The 12,368-nt window shown below is 36.6% G+C and overlaps 1 pseudogene; it reads left to right on the top strand.

Annotated features, from left to right (window-relative positions):
• LOC107681412 (voltage-dependent T-type calcium channel subunit alpha-1I-like) overlaps positions 1-12,368 on the top strand; it is a 72,826-nt pseudogene that overhangs the window by 20,238 nt on the left and 40,220 nt on the right.

Genomic DNA, 12,368 nt, shown 5'->3' with positions numbered 1-12,368 from the left:
TACAAAATATCTTCATGGAACATGATCTTTACTTAATATCCTAATGATTTTTGGCATAAAAGAAAAATCGATAATTTTGACCCATACAATGTATTGTTCTGTGTGTGTGTAAGGCATGAGGATCCTGGTGAATCTGCTGCTGGACACGCTGCCGATGCTGGGGAACGTGCTGCTGCTGTGCTTCTTCGTCTTCTTCATCTTCGGCATCATCGGTGTGCAGCTCTGGGCTGGACTTCTGCGCAACCGCTGCTATCCGGAGGAGAACTTCACCCTGTGAGTCAGCTGATTTTAATTCAGGTTTAGTCTGTGTTAGATGTCCTTTTTAGTTTTTATATATGTGACCCTGGAGCACAAAAGCAGTCTTAAGTCGCTGGGGTATATTTGTAGCAATAGCCAACAATACATTGTATGGGTCAAAATTATCGACTTTTCTTTTATGCCAAAAATCATTAGGATATTCAGTAAAAATCATGTTCCATGAAGATATTTTGTAAATTTCCTACTGTAAATATATCAAAACTTAATTTATGATTAGTAATATGCATTGCTAAGAACTTCATTTGAACAACTTTAAAGATGATTTTCTCAATATTTAGATTTTTTTGCACCCACAGATTCCAGATTTTCAAATAGTTGTATCTCAGCCAAATATAGCTTTCAGATGATGCATAAATCTCAATTTCACAAAATTGACCCTTATGACTGGTTTTGTGCTCCAGGGTCACATATGTAGTCACCCTGTCCTGTCCTGTTTTTTTTTTTTTTGGTTTAGTCAAGTTTTGTTTGGCTAAAAGTCTGGAATTTTAGTCAGTTAAAACACATTTTAGTCATGCTGCATGATTGTTAAACTGACTTGATGCTCAAAATTATAATCACAATTACTGACCATGATTGCTGTAATTTGAGAAATGGATTATTGCACTTTCACCTATAAGCACAAATCAAGAGAATGTTGACTCACACACATGCTTTATTTGACCTGTTTTACTTTGTTATCAGAAATATAAACACTCTCTCTACTTTATGAAAACTGGTAAAGCTTCTCACAAAAGCTTCCTAAGATTAATTTCCAAGAATTCCAAACGTATTCATGTCTTTTTCTATTAAAGCAACAACAAAAGGCTTTGTATTGTGGCACAGAGGTGTGTACGTGCATTCATTCACCCTCAGTCTCAAACAATACAGTCGAGATCATGTTTGGATTTATTACAGAGAAGGTTTGATGGCAGATTTAGTCGGTTGTGTGAATGAACACACACTGGATGTATGACACTGTTATTCGAGCAGAATATCTCAATACAGATCGCTAAACTCCAGCTTGCATGTTTGTTGATGTTTTCTGATCATCAGCACGTTTTCTCTAATGCAGAGAGAGAGTGTGCGAATGGTTGCCAGGTTGGGAGGATTAATTAAACACAGGGCAGAAAATGTGTAATTTTAAGAGAGAAGCTCTGATTGGGGAGTTTAAACTCGAGACGTCTGGCAACCGCAAGCATGACAACTTGTGGAGGTCTAGATTTTTATCTCCTCTTTTTTATGTTGAAGAAAATACATTTTGGAGACTTTTTATTTTTGAAATGACATTTTAGTCATCTTTTTTTTAATTAATGATATTGCATGTTGATATACCCTTACCAAAAAGAAGTATACTTGAAGTTTATTATATTAAGTATACTTAAGTAAAGTTCAAGTATATTTTTAAGTATACTTTATTTAGTAAGCATGCAAATATCAGTGTACTAGTAGTATACTTGTAAGTGTACTATTTCAATACTCCTTGGGACTAAATTGGCCCACTTTCTAGTATATAAAATATACTTTTAAGTATAACAGTTGTACACTTTGAGTACTAGTTTACCTCTATGTTTTTAGTTTGTACTGCAACTATACTAAAAGTGAACTTAAAGTAAACTATCAGTATACCTAATTAGATACTTGTAGCATTTTTAGTACACTTTGAAATATAGTCTCAGTAAACTAATAGTTTAGTAGCTTTATACTGCAAGTATACTCGTACGTTTAAAGTGAACTTTACATCATACTTTAAGTATACTACTATGTCCCTATTTAATAATGTGTATATATTTTGTTATATGAATATCTGAACATACAAAACATCAAAAGAAAGAACAGGGTATCTGCTTGTAAACAAAAACATTTTATTCTAGCTTCATGCATTCTTTTTTATAAACATCTGAATGTGGGTAAGTTTCATAAAGAAATAAATAAACAACATTTTAAACAAAAAGCTGAAAAAAGACTATGAATTGGATGCAGAATGATAATCAAAACGTAGATGGAGTCCGAAAAGCTTGACAGTCATTATTACCTCTTCATGGGTCAACATTTTATTCCATAACGTTACACAGTTTTGATGCTGTTATGTCTGATGATCGGATTAGATTACGTGTGGAAGCAAAAAAAAAAAGAAAAAGATTACACGTGGAAGCATCTGTTGTTTTTCGGTTTCTTCTTCGCTGTTTCCGTGTTTTGGAAATTCTGTACAGAAGATGTGTAATAGCGCCCCCTACCGTATAACAATAGCACAACGGAGCACTAGTAGGCTATAGCTCAAATAAATTATTAGTATAAGTCAAGTATACTTAAATGTCATTTTAAGTATATTTCTGAGAAGTACATAAAAAGTAGACTGAAAGTATACTTTCCTATTTTTTAGTTTAAAAGAAGTATACTAATAGCACACTAGAATAAACTAAATAACTTTTTTTCGTAAGGGTAGTCACATCGTTTAATGATGTCAGTGTCGTCTTGTCTCATCTCCGTCATAGAACAAAACGTCGCTAACAAATATTTTTCATCATAGTTTTCATGAACAAAATTAACACTAGTCTGTCTGAAAGCACACACACCTCTAGACTAGCCTAGAAACACAATCAGTAGCTTCTCCAGTGCTGGCTTTCAGCGGTGAACTGCGCATCTCTGAAGGCTCTTCTGGGGTTTGAACCTCAGTGTCGATGCTCGTGCTGATCTTTCAGGAGTGTAAATTCAGAGCGTTTATTGAGCCTCAAGAGGGTTGGAGACATTGGTGAAGCTGTCGTGATGTTCCCTCATTAGAGCACACTGCAGATCCCTCACTAGACTGCACAAAGCGTCCAGCGTTACAGAACTGCTTCAGAGAAACCGATCATTATTAATGATTGAGGATCAATAGCAGAGTCTGTCAACTGTTTGTGTCTCAAGAATAAGTGATTTGGAAGCAATTGGTCATTGTCATTGGGGTAAAAATAAATTAAAAAATGCAAAATACAGCTTCATGGCTTGTAAGAAATACTTTTGGCTGGTGAATCCTCACAAATCACTCAAACAATGGGGGAAAAAAAATGTAGTTGCAATGTATCTGAAGTAGCGACTGATCTATTCTTTCATATTGTGATGTACACTCAAATGCAACACATTATTAAAAAATAAAAATATTGCGGGTCTTGATTCTGTGCATCGGTGGCTGATTGGATAAAGGCGGATCTGAATGTGAGCTTGCGTCTGATTATTAGAAAAGGGCAGAGTTTATGCAGAATAAATGATGGGAGAAGTTGGTCATACGTTGACCATATTTTGTTTCACTAGATCCAGTTATGAAATCAATGAAGTCAAAACAATGAAAAAAAAAAACACGTGCACAAATTAATCATTCACAATAATATCAATAACATGCATTTAGAAAATCGATAAGCTTGTCTGTTTTCTAAATGCATGATTTTATTGTGAAAAATTAATGTGCGCATGAATGTGAACTTTATTATCATTCAGCTGTGATCTGATAAATGCATCTATAAGGCATGATGATGTTAACATATTATAAACATCAACGTCATGATTTTCTGTAAAGCTGCTTTGAAACGGTGTGTGTTGTGAAAAATGGCGTGCAAATAAATTTGACTTGACTTTAATGATCCTAAAAATGGTAAAATATGCTTTTTTTTAAATTCCGGGGTGAAATGTGAGATTCCCGGTCTCTCTCCGTGGTTCCTCTAATGCTCCTCTGTGTGATGAGTAATGGCGCGCAGCAGGGGCTGCTGGGAGATTTATGGCTCTGACCTTGTTATGTCACGGATGTGGCGGCTGTGATAATAGACGGTGTGTGTTTCAGCGCTCAGGAAAGCAGCAGTCTCCAGAATAAACAGTTCAGTGTTACTGTGAGGTCAGTCGCACCTGTAGTTCACGACACACATCTGACACGCAGGACCTGATGAAGACATCTGCTGGATGAGAAGAACATCAACCTAGGATGAACAGCTCCTTCGCAGAGCTTCAAAGTCAGCATGCAATGGAAATTCACCTATTGTATGAATGCATGTTATAGATCTCATAGTGTACAATTCATCTGTGCATATCTTTCATTGTTTGGTAAGACTTTACAATAAGGATCCATTTATTAACATTAGTACTCTAACAAATGCAGAAGAAAAAATCTGTCACTGCTTGCATTTCATTGCAACTTTAAAGGAATAGTTCACCCAGAAATGAAAATGTTCTCACTCTCGGGCCATCATCCAAGATTAGGATGAGTTTGTTTCTTCATCAGGTTTGTAGAAATGTAGCATTGCATCAGTGTCTCAGCAATGGATGCTCTGCAGTGAATGGGTGCCGTCAGAATGAGAGTCCAAACAGCTGATAAAAACATCACAATAATCCACACCACTCCAGTTCATCAGTTAACATCTGGAGACGACAAAAGCTGCGTGTTTGTAAAAAACTTCACTTTTGAGGGAAGGATTCCTTTAATTCAGCTCTTCTGCTCTATTCTGAGTCTTGTTTGAGGCGTATTGGACAAGAACGTACTCCTTAGTAGTATTGTAGTAATATTATTCCCATGTTCCCTCCAGTCTCCTGCAAATAATCTCCTGTCTTACTTCTGCTCTATTTTTAACACATCTCTGTCCCATCGGTCTTTAGCAGAGCCCACTGAACCCAGCTCCCTGGAGAACAGCAGCTCAGAGCGGCTTTAATAATGACTGACTGTCCTGAAGCTCTGGACCCCGACAGTGCTGAGGAGAAAATCTCAAATTAATGCACTAATACACTAGCTTGGGTTCAGTAGGATTTTAAAAATGAAAACCTAAAAACAGTGAAATATTATTGCAGTTTAAAATAGCTGTTTTCTAAGTGAATCTCTGTTAAACTGTAATTTATTTCTGAATTTTCAGCATCATTACTCCAGTCTTCAGTGTCACATGATCTTCAGAAATCATTCTAATATGCTGATTTGCTGCGCAATAAATATTTCTGATTATTATCAGTGTTGAAAACAGTTGTGCTGCACAATATGTTTGTGGAAACTGTGATACATTTCATTTTTCAGGATTCTTTGATGAATAGAAAGTTCAAAAGAACAGCATTTATTTGAAGTAGAAATATTTTGTAACATTAGAAATGTCTTTAATGTCACTTTTGGTCAATTTCATGTGTCCTTTATGAATAAAATAATTAATTTCTAACCTTTTGATCAATAGGATATATATATATATATATACACACACTGTATATAGAATCATGTTTACTGGCAAATTGATTTGAGTGGATTTAATGTCCATTTGAACTTGGAAATGACTGAAGTTTCAGGATTTTGACGCTAAAAACAAAGAAACATCATGATATCAAAATAATATTTTACCTGTAGGTCAGCAGTAAATCTCTGATGTTCAGCATCATTTGGAAGCTCATTTTATTCATTTACATTTATTCATTTTAGCAGATGCTTTTATCCAAAGTGACTCTCAGATGAAACTGTTATTCTGATAATGTCATTTGTTATGAATAATTCGGTATTAAATTAGAAAATAATGTAAAATAGCCTTTGTAACATTATGAATGTCTTTACTGTCAATTTTGGTCAATTTAATGCACCCTCGCTGAATACAAATACAAATAAAAAATAAAAAATCTTACTGATGCAAAGTTTTGAATGGTAGCGTATATAAATCTGTATTCCATCAGTAGTGGAGTGCTGATCTGTTGTTTTGGAGCGTGTTGGTTGTTACGGGTTGTTAGAGCTGATGTTACAGATCTCTGTTGTCAGCAGCTCTGAGCTGTTAGATGAATCAACACTCCGCTTCTCTTTGATGATGTTTGTCCTCTGTAATCTTCTGAAATATCATTTCATTTGCTCTCGGTGTTTGATCTGTGCGTTTGCACTGATATGCTCTTTAGTTTATTAAAAGCATCTGAATGTCGCCTTTATGATCATAGAGACGAGCACCAATAAAACCTTTGACCCTCTAAGCTATGTTAAACCATCTGTGTGTGTTTCTGCACTTCTGGATGCTGGTCTTTATATGTCAGAGATATACTCTAAATCAGTGTCAACACATATGTGATGAAGGCTGTGGCTCTGTTCCAAAACCTAGTGAGCAGCCTATGTAGGGAGCATCTTTAGTCATCTTCCAGTACAAATATCGAAACATTCTTAAATCAGGACACAAGCAAAATGACATAAGATATTAAGTCATGATTTCAATAAAATCGATAAAAATGAAGTTAGTTTATGCTTAAAAATCTGCCAATGGGGTCAGAAAAATAAACTTAATTCAGATTGAAAATGAGGCTTTTTTTTCAGATATTTTTTCTTTTTTAAAGCATAATCTCACTTCATTTTGATACATTTTTTAGAAAGAATTATATTTTGCTTTTTAAGTAAATATATTCCCAGGTAACAAATTTAGGTTATAAAACCATTGCGGGAAGTTTGTTTTGAAATATTTCTAAAACACTGAAATGTCCAGTTTTCTTGTCATGACTATAACATTACTTAAAGGTAAAAAAAAAAAGAAGTTTCTTACAACATCATACTAACGTTATTTGAACGATTACTTTTAATATTCTAAGAATGTAAAAATGTCCAGTTTTCTTGTTGTGATTTCAAAATTATTTAAAGGTTACAAAAACGTTTCCTAAAACGTTCAAGTACAAATAACACGTTCCGAGAATGTTGTTCTAAGAATGTTTTCTCGCAACTTTATGAGAACATAGCAAATATTAACAAAGCTGTAAGAACGTTTCATTAACATTTAAAACTAAAAACACTTTAAAAATGTTTTGTCCTAACTTTAAAAAAAGTTGTGAGTACATACCCTGTTTGCAGGGTCTTGATTTACAAATGCTTAGATATCTGTACTGAAAATACTAAGTAAGAAAGTCATCGTTTGCAGTGTTTGTAGGCAGTAAAGCATCTGATTAGGTTTTGGACACATTGATCATGTGTTAATCTACATCCTCTTTCTCTCAGCTCAACAGGTGTGGCACTCCCTGCTCCATACTACTCTCCCGATGAGAAGGACGAGAGGCCCTTCATCTGCTCTCTGCCACAGGATAATGGCATCATGTCGTGCAGTGACGTGCCGGCACGGCGTGTGGCGGGACATCAGTGCTGTCTGGAAGTAGATGATCTCCTGCACCATCAGGTGCTGGGCCTCGTGACCGAGCCTTTCCTCAACGCCAGCGCCATCGCCCCCGGGCTCTGTGTCAACTGGAACCGATACTACACAATGAATAATTCGGTATTAAATTAGAAAATAATGTAAAATAGCCTTTGTAACATTATGAATGTCTTTACTGTCAATTTTGGTCAATTTAATGCACCCTCGCTGAATACAAATACAAATAAAAAATAAAAAATCTTACTGATGCAAAGTTTTGAATGGTAGCGTATATAAATCTGTATTCCATCAGTAGTGGAGTGCTGATCTGTTGTTTTGGAGCGTGTTGGTTGTTACGGGTTGTTAGAGCTGATGTTACAGATCTCTGTTGTCAGCAGCTCTGAGCTGTTAGATGAATCAACACTCCGCTTCTCTTTGATGATGTTTGTCCTCTGTAATCTTCTGAAATATCATTTCATTTGCTCTCGGTGTTTGATCTGTGCGTTTGCACTGATATGCTCTTTAGTTTATTAAAAGCATCTGAATGTCGCCTTTATGATCATAGAGACGAGCACCAATAAAACCTTTGACCCTCTAAGCTATGTTAAACCATCTGTGTGTGTTTCTGCACTTCTGGATGCTGGTCTTTATATGTCAGAGATATACTCTAAATCAGTGTCAACACATATGTGATGAAGGCTGTGGCTCTGTTCCAAAACCTAGTGAGCAGCCTATGTAGGGAGCATCTTTAGTCATCTTCCAGTACAAATATCGAAACATTCTTAAATCAGGACACAAGCAAAATGACATAAGATATTAAGTCATGATTTCAATAAAATCGATAAAAATGAAGTTAGTTTATGCTTAAAAATCTGCCAATGGGGTCAGAAAAATAAACTTAATTCAGATTGAAAATGAGGCTTTTTTTTCAGATATTTTTTCTTTTTTAAAGCATAATCTCACTTCATTTTGATACATTTTTTAGAAAGAATTATATTTTGCTTTTTAAGTAAATATATTCCCAGGTAACAAATTTAGGTTATAAAACCATTGCGGGAAGTTTGTTTTGAAATATTTCTAAAACACTGAAATGTCCAGTTTTCTTGTCATGACTATAACATTACTTAAAGGTAAAAAAAAAAAGAAGTTTCTTACAACATCATACTAACGTTATTTGAACGATTACTTTTAATATTCTAAGAATGTAAAAATGTCCAGTTTTCTTGTTGTGATTTCAACATTATTTAAAGGTTACAAAAACGTTTCCTAAAACGTTCAAGTACAAATAACACGTTCCGAGAATGTTGTTCTAAGAATGTTTTCTCGCAACTTTATGCAAATATTAAAAATATTAACAAAGCTGTAAGAACGTTTCATTAACATTTAAAACTAAAAACACTTTAAAACCTAACTTTACTAACTTTAAAAAAAGTTGTGAGTACATACCCTGTTTGCAGGGTCTTGATTTACAAATGCTTAGATATCTGTACTGAAAATACTAAGTAAGAAAGTCATCGTTTGCAGTGTTTGTAGGCAGTAAAGCATCTGATTAGGTTTTGGACACATTGATCATGTGTTAATCTACATCCTCTTTCTCTCAGCTCAACAGGTGTGGCACTCCCTGCTCCATACTACTCTCCCGATGAGAAGGACGAGAGGCCCTTCATCTGCTCTCTGCCACAGGATAATGGCATCATGTCGTGCAGTGACGTGCCGGCACGGCGTGTGGCGGGACATCAGTGCTGTCTGGAAGTAGATGATCTCCTGCACCATCAGGTGCTGGGCCTCGTGACCGAGCCTTTCCTCAATGCCAGCGCCATCGCCCCCGGGCTCTGTGTCAACTGGAAACTTTGGCAACATTGGATACGGCTGGATCGTTATATTTCAGGTATCTGCTGGAGACTCATTTCCACCGTAGAACTTGTGAAAACAGTCATCCAGCTGATTGATGTTCTTTGTGTTTAACGTGAACTTATTGGAAGCAAACTTCATTTCCAGAGAACTGTTTGAAGTGTTTTTCTGCAAATGATGGTGTGTTTAGGTTATTACTCTGGAGGGCTGGGTGGAAATCATGTATTACGTCATGGATGCTCACTCATTCTACAACTTCATCTACTTTATTCTACTGATTATAGTAAGTACACAAACACACTCACACACAAACTCACACAGATTTATGAGTCTGTTCTAAAAGAGCAAAATAGAGTGTTTTATCTGACATGCTGATGATTCATTTTGTTGATATTGTTGGTGCTTCAGGCCTGTTTGATATTCTTTCATCTGTTTATGAATGCGTTTATAGAGTTTAATAGATGCATGTATTCCTATGAGACTTAGCATGTAGTATTCCTTCAGCTTAATGTGGGCATCACATAATAATCCTGCAAATAGTTCTACCTGTTCTGTCAGGTGTGTGTTTGCTGTGAAAAGTGTGCCTGCAGTGAGATAGGTATTTGCAGCTATGTGTTTTCAGTGAGATGAGTGAGTGTTTGCAGTGAGATGAGCGTTTGCAGTGAGATGAGCGAGTGTTTGCAGTGAGATGAGCGAGTGTTTGCAGTGAGATGAGCGAGTGTTTGCAGTGAGATGAGCGAGTGTTTGCAGTGAGATGAGCGAGTGTTTGCAGTGAGATGAGCGAGTGTTTGCAGTGAGATGAGCGAGTGTTTGCAGTGAGATGAGCGAGTGTTTGCAGTGAGATGAGCGAGTGTTTGCACACACACACACACACACACACACACACACACACACATGTTGTGTTTCCATGTTTTATGGGGACATTCCATAGCCGTAATGGTTTTTAGACTGTACAAACTGTATGTGTTATTGCCCTACACCAACCCTACCCCTTACAGGAAACTTTCTGCATTATTACAATTAAAAAAAACCTTTTTTTACTTTATTTTTATACCAGTTTTACAAATGAGGACGCCCCCAAAGGGAGGTTTTTGGAGATTTTGTCAGGTTTAGCTCACTTTTGGGTACAAATGTGTCCCCAAAATATGGTTAAGTAGGTATACACACACACACATATTCTATATATTCATATCAAAAGAACTGCCTGTATAGGGATTGCAATTCTGCTTCTGATTCCACATAAAAACACACACACACACACACACACACACACACACACACACACACACACACACACACACACACCCGTCTCATAGATGCAGTGTTTTTTATATAGCCCCACCTTCAACCAGCATTAACCTGTTGATATCAAGTGATTTTGCTGTCCATGTGTTCTTCCAGTGATTCTTGAATGAGCTGAAGAACATAAGGACAAGTTGATGATAATCTCTGTGTCTCATCGTTGTTTCTGTTCATTATTTCAGTTAATGATGCGTTTCATGTTCTGATCCTGTGTGTGTGTGTGTGTGTGTGTGTGTGTTCAGCCAGAGGAGCTCACTAATGTTCTGGAGATCTGTAACATCGTCTTCACCAGTATGTTTGCTCTGGAGATGATCCTCAAGCTCACAGCATTCGGCTGCTTTAAATACCTGCGCAATCCGTACAACATCTTTGATGGGATCATCGTGATCATCAGGTAACGACCAGTGAAAGACCTACTGACACTTTTTTGTTACATTTAAAGTATTGTTAAGAGGTTAATACACTTTAAAGTGCATGCACACGTAAAAGTTTGGGGTTGGTAAGATTTTTCAATGTTTTTGAAAGAAGTCTCTTCTGTTCACCAAGGCTGCATTTATTTAATAAAAAATACTGTTAAAATAGTGATATTGTAAAATATTATTACAATTAGCTGTGTGAATATCTGTTAAACTGTAATGTATTTCTGTGATGCGCAGCTGTATTTTCAGCATCATTACTCCAGTCTTCAGTGTCACATGATCTTCAGAAATCATTCTAATATGCTGATTTGCTGCTCAAGAAACATTTCTGATTATTATCAATGCTGAAAACAGTTGTGCTGCACAATATTTTTGTGGAAACTGTGATACATTTTATTTTTCAGGATTCACAGATTAACAGAAAGTTCAAAAGAACAGCATTTATTTGAAATAGAAATCTTCTGTAACATTAGAAATGTCTTTACTGTCACTTTTGATCAGTTTAATGCAGCCTTAATAAAAAGTGCATATCTTACTGACTTCAGCTCAACTCTCAGTCTTGATTTGTATCAACAAGCAAAACATAATCATGTTTTTATCAGCAGACTTGCCTGTAGTTTTGTAAATACAGTTATCATGTGACGTGTGTAGGGTTGCAAAGGGGTGGAACATTTCTGGAAACTTTCCTAAAATCCCTGGAATATTCCAAAAAATCCTGGAAAGTTTCCAAAATTTCTGGAATTTTTCTGAAAATTACTGGACATTTTCCACCTTTTTGCAACCCTAGACGTGTGTGATAGAATCATTTCACTAAACTTCAACAAAACAAATTGACTGCTCAAATAACAGATGTTTGTACGGAAGAATAGAAGTGCTTTCACTAAAACATGAGCGTCCCAATCGCAGCGTGTGTGAGATCGTGGGTCAGTCTGACGGCGGTCTCTCGGTACTCCGCACCTTCCGCTTGCTGCGGGTGCTGAAGCTGGTTCGGTTCATGCCGGCGCTGCGCAGACAGCTGGTGGTTCTGATGAAAACAATGGACAATGTGGCCACATTCTGCATGCTGCTGATGCTCTTCATCTTCATCTTCAGGTGTGTGTGTGTGTCAGTTTGAGACTAATGGTATTAGACTACTGGAGTATTGTTGAAACACACGTCTCTCTCTCTCTCTCTCTCTCTCTCTCTCTCTCTCTCTCTGTGTGTGTGTGAAGTATTCTGGGAATGCATATATTTGGCTGTAAGTTCAGTCTGAAGACGGACACTGGAGACACGGTCCCAGACAGGAAGAACTTTGACTCTCTGCTATGGGCAATCGTCACTGTGTTTCAGGTACAGAGAGAGAGAGACATCCCACAAACACACACACACACACACACACACACACACACACACACACACACACACACACACACACACACACACA

Source organism: Sinocyclocheilus anshuiensis, unplaced genomic scaffold (assembly GCF_001515605.1).
Source record: "Sinocyclocheilus anshuiensis isolate Anshui unplaced genomic scaffold, SAMN03320099.WGS_v1.1 scaffold1394, whole genome shotgun sequence".
Taxonomy (NCBI): Eukaryota; Metazoa; Chordata; class Actinopteri; order Cypriniformes; family Cyprinidae; genus Sinocyclocheilus; species Sinocyclocheilus anshuiensis.
This window is presented reverse-complemented; position numbering and strand designations above follow the sequence as displayed.